We start from the raw sequence: 8,016 nt of genomic DNA, 5'->3' as shown, positions 1-8,016 counted from the left end.
CTGAATGCATGACTCATTCTCTATTTTGCACCATCCAACATTAGTCTCTAACATCACTTTATCGCTGGTTTAATTATTATAATTTGATGCAATATTTTCATCACACTTAACTCTTAACAGCTGCATAAACAAACTAAACACAGAAAGGCAATGATAAAGCCATATATAGTGCAGTGTCCTGACTGGTTGGTATTGCTGCTGCCTCTCTGCTGTCTGCCTCCACCTCCAGCTCTCCTTCCTGTATCGATCGAAATGGAAAAAGTTACCTTTAAAAAGTACATATCACTTGTTTCCCTTTGTACTAACATTTCCCAATTTAATGGTCATATACTGGTACATGACATGATACAGAAAGGTCATCTCTAAAAATATCCTCCATTGAAATTCATTACATGGAGGGCATGGATGAACTGATTCTGATTTCCTAGAGGGGTTTTGATGCACATAACACAAGCTTTAGCTTTGTCATAAAGAAAATCCGGAAAACAGTTGTTTGAGTTTCATCATCTAATCATCTCTGCTATCCTGGCCCGCCTCCCCTCATCTGACGCTGATCCCCCTGCCTCCATCAGACTCTGTGAGACTGCAGTCTATTCTGTAGATAAACCAGACACCAAGGTAACGTACATCATCTATTATCTTTAGGTATATCTGAATATAGTGCACTCACTGCAGTCACTGTAACCTATTTAGGTAACATTATATTGTAGTACATCAAATTAGATTCAACTTCATTGTCATTGTACAGATTTCAGTAAAATGAAATGCAGTCAAGCATCTAACTCTCATTCTTATGACTTGTATGATGATATGATATAAACTTGCAATTAAAATGTTAGACAGGCACATGATGAGAAATGAAATATGTTCCTTAATAATCAGACTCCTAAGGTGCTCGGGAACGTGATGGTAGCTCTCAGAGTTTTTGGCTCAGTAACGTGGGTCGCGTCAATGGGAAACTGGTGTTTGTTTTTTTCTGTTTTAAAAGAAAAACAAGTGGGAATCCTTACCCACAGAAATCATAATGCAGCATTGCTCTTTTTGAACTCAAATTGAAACAGTTTTTTTGAGGGATCAGTCATGCAGCCATGAATGATCTTGTGCTTGTCATTGAGTTTTATGACAATTTTATTGTTTGTTGTTATGAATAGCAGAAGTTGGAAGCAGACTCAGACAAGTCAGCCGTAAAGGGAGTGGGGAATGGTGATAGCGTGGGAATGGGAAGGCAGAGGGTGGCTGGCAGTGACTGAAGTTGACCAGAACTGGCTGGATGGTAGAGAGAAGTTGGTTCGTTGAACAGAAGCAGGATTTAAGCAGGTAAGTGGTCAGGTGAGCTGGACCCTGAAGCAAGAGACACAAGATTAACTACAGAAACATTCACCAGGGGCTCTTCTCTTCTGGATAAAATAGGGCGAAGCGTCTCCTTATTAAAAGAGTTAATTCACTGATTATTTAAATCTCCCGACACGCCAACATGATCAGTCAGGATCTCATGGTAATTCCTGTTCTGTGTTCTTTGCACATCCAAAACATCTCACACATAGTCCAGGTTCAAACAGTGAAACTTTTTGGAGTAAAACAGCCGTCCTCCTGATCAACACAGAGCTCCATCAGAGCTGTCTGAAAACAAAATATATAAGAAGGTAAAAGTTGAATTCTGTTTCCTTTGGAGAGTTTCCTCTGTCTGTCCTGTCACGTTTATAACTACAGGTTTTAGTTTTGCTGCTTAAATGCGTTTGCTGTGACATCACTGCGTGCATGGAAAGATTTATGAATGACTGACAGCCCCTTTCTAATCATTAAAGAACACACTCATACATCAATAAAACACACAGGATGAAATCACCTGGAAAGCTACAGGGACCAGTAGAGGTGGAGTGAAATGTCCATGTGGGTGCGAGTCTCTAAATCTGAGAAAATAATTAGTTTGTGTGGGTGGTGTGTGGATAATTCATGTGTATGCAGATTCAGATAATGCCAGAGCTGATCCGTGCATCACACCAATTCAGCTGCTGGTGAAAAATCGTGACATGGCGAGTGCAAACACCTGCTGACGTCAAATTATTTGGTTATATCAAAAAGAAAATGCTTTGCATTCCGCACTAATTTGGATTTTGTGTTGTCATATATTAATCATAGTGCTCATTATGTAGTCTGTGAATGTGCAAGGGCTGAAAATGAGCTCTTGTTTACAGGAAAAAGGCACACAGCCAAAAAGCCTGATAGTAAGTTTCTGAATTTCAGTGTAGTGCATAGTACTGTAATCTGTGACTGTTGTGGTTGTTGTCACAATGTTGACAGACATTTTGCCGACAATTGGTCTGCTCATCCGACAGAGATCATAGCGGCAGGCTATAACAAAGCAATGGACAGATGATGCAGTTGTGCCACACATCATATTTATTTGACGTTGCTTTAAAATGGCGGTCCTGAAGCAACGATGTCTTGTTAGATGCTTGTTTCCTCAACCCCGTCTCTTCCTTGACTCTTCCACTCGCATCTTGGGTGGGAGGGACTAAGATGCGAGGCGAGGAGTCAAAGAGGTACAAACTGAGAAATGAGAAAGGTCTCAGGTAATGTACTAGTAGACTAGAGATTTCACGAGGAAGGCCTGACAGGAAACTTCCGAGGTAGCTGACTGAACAATCTGGAAATGAGTGACTGAAGAACCGGGGTTGATTAACTGCTGGGCTGATGAGAGGCAGGTGTGAATAATCTACGGGTAACCGGTAGCCAGGAGGGAGAGTGAGTCATTGCCTCGCCAAAAGCGCACAGACTCAAAGAGACTGACAAAACACACAGGGGACACCGGGGAAGGAAACATGCAGGAAAACTAGGGTGATGGCTGTGACAGTAAGTATTTTCTTGTTGAGTTTTGTGCATATTTTAAAGGTCCATCTATATTAGTGCATTGCAAACTAGTTTAGGCTATAAATGCTATGGTATTTTATGTGTGTCAAGCCAATAATGAGTATGTACAGTATAATAAATGTACCTATTATATGTACAATGTAAATAATAAACTAGTGTGTAGTATGTATATTGTGCAAAGTGTCATCATCAAGGTCATTAAGGTCTAATCATGTTTACAGTTTCTATGTAAGTATCTTTAAACATAATTTTAACACTCACCAGGTGAGCAGAGAGGGTCCAGGACCACAGCTCCCAGTGAGACCCGTGAAAGATGAAGTAATAGGTAGAAGATGAAAGGGATAAGGTAATCTGGGATTAGGCAGCAGGATAACATTATTTAGCTCAGTTTTCTGCTCTGGTTTCATTTGAAATTATAATTTGCTACTTAACCAAAATACTTTTTTACTAGTATTCTGCCTGTTGATTAGCTCGGATTCATTGGCAGAAAAGCCACTAAAATTAACTTTGTTGCTGCTGTATTCACTGATGTTCTGTTTAAATCCTAATCTCACACTAATAGTATACTTAATATAGAGAATGGCCACGGGATGCAATGCAAATGGAACTGCAGTAATACCAGTTGGTTGTTAATCTTCAGTGTTTTTACTACTTGTTTGTGTGTTGACTCAGTTATATGATAGTTTTGGAGAATGTGGTGGGGTTATAGACTGTGTTATCCGAGAAAGTGTTTCTGATATATTCCGCCCACTTCTCAACTTGACAAACTACAGTTACAAAATCACCACAGAAAGAACCCATTGTAAATAACAATTATAACATCACAACATGATATCAATATATTTCTATCATTCTCATTATTATCTAACACTGTACAGGGGTTTCTATTTCATGTACCATTCTACAAATTGGGATTTACTTCAAAATTCTGTGTTTGTGATGGATCTCCAGTTCAGTTCTGGTAGGCCGGTCTCAGCCTCTTTATTCCCACACAACCCCTGGTGGTACAGTACTGCAGTGTTTTCCATAATGCATATGTGGTGCATATGTTAGCCAGGATAGGACTGTATGTATTACATTTTATTTGATTAAGATGACACTCAACGTTGTTGATTTTGTTCTTGCATAACAGGCTATTGAATTGTGGTCACTGAGATCATGCATGCCTGTGGCCAAGGACCGTTTCACTGTGGTCTAAACACTGAAAATTAAAAATTAAATGGTTTATGTATTAAATGTGAGGTTAATGCTGTAAAATGTGAACCACCAAACCATCAAACTTTAATAGACTGTAAAAAAAGAATTACTAATGAACCATTAGCCACTGATTTTGCAAATTGTGCTGAAGATTGAATGAAACCACACTGTCGAACCACCACCAAGACAATGTACTGTACATGAACTAGTGGCCAGCACATAAACAAGACCCAAGGGTCTGAGGCAAGCAGCTTTACCAAAAACCTATCTTTTAGAGTCATTAAGGGTCTTACCGAGCATGCACAGCTCCCTGGATAGGAAATAAGTGAGCTGTAACAGAGAGAGGGAGCACAGATAGTTTAGAAAGAACAACAATCAAACACTTCAGTATTTTAATTATAAGACAGCCGACTAAAAATCATAGAGTAAAATGTCATCTGGTGTGGTTTCATAACACGTATCACTTAATGGAACAAACCTAGAGGTTTTGCATGTTTTAAATTATTTACTATAAATCAGTGATGCTGCCCAAGACACACACCATTTTGAAAACCATGCTGCTTTAAAATTTTAAATGTATTTTGTCATATTTTGTTTCCATTCCTTCATTCAAATCTGTATTCATTTTTGTCAGTTACTTTATTGTTGTGATGTACAGCATTGAAAAATGTTAATGTAACATTGCAAGAATTTATGTTCATTGTGGTGTAAGCAAGTTTTAAGACTCTGCTAATGATTTTTTATACTGTACAGAGATAAATGGAAACCAATGGCTACATTTTACTGAGTCTAAAGGTTTACAGCCTGCACTTGAAAATGGGCTAAAAAATATTAAGAATGTACAGCCATGTATCTACGAATTACGTCCATATTGGAAAATACTGCACCTCGCAATTAACACTCAAGGCCAATGTTTCAACCTGGTAACACGCCAAAGGGTGCAAAAGACCCGCCGAGCCACCAGAGGATACCGTGTCAGTATCACGTCTTGCCTTGCCTACTGGGCAGGTCTATTACATGCTTTGGAGTGATACTGGGCTGCAATGTTAAGTGCCAGTGTAGTGGATGGATCTGTAGCTCGTCTTACTTTCATGAAGAAGATTGGAGTTTACAACCATCAAAAGTAAAAGTTAACTTTTACCTTTTATTGAGCTTCTCCACTTGCTAACTCTAAAGCCTGGTCTTTTCCTAAATGTAACCAAGTAGTTCTTGCCTAACCGAACCTACATCAAAGAGTGGCAAGATTCATGATAATAGTCAGGGCTTTGACAAACTATGTATTTTAATATTTTGTTTGGAGGACTAGTTGGTACAGCAACAGTATAGAAGTAAGAGTTGTTGGGGACCACAGGTATTCTTCATATGTGTGATCTAAACTGAACTTATCACTGGAGTCATTGAACTCAGTTCTAAGAATTCACACCTCGGTGTGAATGAAGCCCATAGATCCCACTTTTAGCTACAATTTGTCAGTGACTTGTGACCCATGATATCACCTGATCAACAGAACCTCAGCACAACTTCTGGCCCATTGAACTCAACCACTGAAGCTGACAAAATCAAGAGCACTTCCAGCATGTCCTGCCCAGCAGACACACAGCAGAACCAAACTCTCTTTCCCACGGCATGTGCCTAGCTGAGACAAACTGCAAAACAGCTCAATTAACTGTGGTGGAAATTGTATATTTCCTTAGGGAGAAATGAACAAATAAAGAATGTTACAGCAAACAGTGGTCTTTGTGTTTTTTATTAAAATAAGAGACAAAGAATAACAAAGAATGATACAAAGTAACACATAGTTACAGCAACCTTAGGCATGCATACTACTTGATAAAGAAATGTAAAAAAAATAAATACAAATAATTCTACTTAATTTCAGCTATTACACTGTACACCGCAAGAACTTCTCCTTGAATAATGGCAACTGAAACTAGACATAGTGTGCTATCTGGCGGTTACCAGAGACTTGTGACTGGACACATCTGTGCACCCCATGACAAAGCAGGTTATCAGACTGCTGTCATTTGCCTCAGCAAAAGTTACACAAGTCATGGGTAAATACACTAAAAAAGTTTAGTACAAACGGTGCGAATGAAACTGCCGCAACCTTGTGTCAGTGGCTATGACACAAAGTCTGCCAGTTAACTTCACATGATTGATTGTTCCAGCGTTCTTTCCACTCATCACAATGTGTACATGTATGCTTGTATGTGTATGTGCCCCTGTATATCACATCCACCTCCGACACGTACATAATAATAACAATAATGGTAATAATAATTTTTCTACTGCACTCTGTTCATTGCACTACTGCACTATTGTCTCAATCTGTCTCTTTTTGTTCATAGTGTGTACATTGATTGTTTAGCGTATTTGATGAGATTAAATAATTAATTGGCTAGCAATTTCTTTTCTTTAATTGCTGAATGTGTTCTGTTGTTTTTATGTTATATAGGTATGTGTGCAATACAGTTTCTTTTAAGCACTGCTCAGAGGGATTCTATCTATCTATCTATCTATCTAAATTGAATACAAGTTAAATTTAATTATTATTATAAATATTATTAATATAAATTATTATATTATTTAATGTAATGCCTTTTAAAACCTAATTTCCAACATAGTTATCATCTCAAAAATTGAAATCTAGAACCACTGATTGCAGTGAAGTATCTATGATGTATTCCTATAACACACCATGTTTTTTTTTTTTTCCTCTGTGTCATAGAAACTATTATAATACCAAATGTAAATCAGCTTCCTCCATCCAACAACACAACTGCAATGATTCAGTTATTTTCAGTTTAAATAACATTTGGATTAACATTAACAATTTGTGCTAGCACTCTTTTGGAGTGCTGCATGCCGGGTTACTGTTAGCTAATAAAGTAAATGTTCCTTATATATAACAAATAACAGAATGCATAAAGAAACCACAGAATGGAACACCACTGGCTGCTGATTCTCCATTTGCCCAATGCAGGAACATCTAAAAAGAAGAAAATTCTATTACCTTGTATGCAGGGACCTTTCAATTATTTCTCGAAGGTGCACTCTATTTGCAGAATAGTGCTACTCTTGCCATATGGCGCTTGAAGTGTGCTCTTCCATGCACAGGATGAATGACACTACTTACTGTATTCTTATTACCGCTCCCTGCTTTGGAGGAGGGGGGTATGGAGTGATGCCATTTATCATGCTAGACATGAGGCTCTGTTTTTATCAAATACATTTTCTCCTACAGGGAGATCGCAGTGCACATCTTTGATGCATTTTCAAATTTATTGGACATCGTTATTTATATATTTTGCTTTCAATGAGCAAGCTAGCCTGGAAACTCCCGGCACAGGAGTCACTGTCCTCGTCACTTTGGTGTCAAAAAGTATTGAGTTGCTCGTAATATGGAACATCCTGTGGGGATAAACCTTAATTTCTTCAAGGGAACATGCTGAAAATCCATAAACAAACTGGCAATGACAGTGTTTGATAGCTGGACTGCCTGAAGGCTTTGTCTATTGGAAGATTACTGTAGGTAGCCCCAGGAGATTCTATAAAAGATGAGGTGACTCTTGCATGCATGCAGATGTGACACATGCTATCCTTATGGATTTTCAATGAGAGGTAGACCATGCAAATGCTAGGCTTAGGAACCACAGTACCTAACGGGGAAATGTGTGACTTGACGCCCCTGTGATGCATCACATTTAAACAGAATATTTATACTGGAAAAAAAGGTCTCAAGATAATTATTACCTATGATTTGTCATTTAAAATGTGTAAAACAAATATTTAGTCTGTAAAATAATTCTTATTTTGTTCAGCAATCATCACTTGGTAGAGCACATTTTCAGCTGTCATATCTTGTTGAAAAATTAGGTGTACTTAGCTCAACGTGATTGGGCACCTCTAATCTATGTAATGAAAATGCACATCCCTCAAAAATTCTTA

General features: G+C 38.2%; 1 long non-coding RNA gene across 1 annotated transcript; it reads left to right on the top strand.

The window, feature by feature from the left end:
• Positions 1-2,772: 2,772 nt before the first annotated feature.
• On the top strand, positions 2,773-5,746 carry LOC123961043. Its single transcript, XR_006822647.1, has 3 exons — positions 2,773-2,853; positions 3,136-3,217; positions 5,576-5,746. It is a non-coding gene; the product is annotated as an uncharacterized LOC123961043 (long non-coding RNA).
• The last annotated feature ends 2,270 nt before the right edge of the window (positions 5,747-8,016 follow it).

This window comes from Micropterus dolomieu, linkage group LG21 (assembly GCF_021292245.1).
Source record: "Micropterus dolomieu isolate WLL.071019.BEF.003 ecotype Adirondacks linkage group LG21, ASM2129224v1, whole genome shotgun sequence".
In the NCBI taxonomy this organism is placed as follows: domain Eukaryota; kingdom Metazoa; phylum Chordata; class Actinopteri; order Centrarchiformes; family Centrarchidae; genus Micropterus; species Micropterus dolomieu.
Note: the sequence above shows the minus strand (reverse complement) of the source record. Positions and strands in the feature narration are given on the sequence as shown.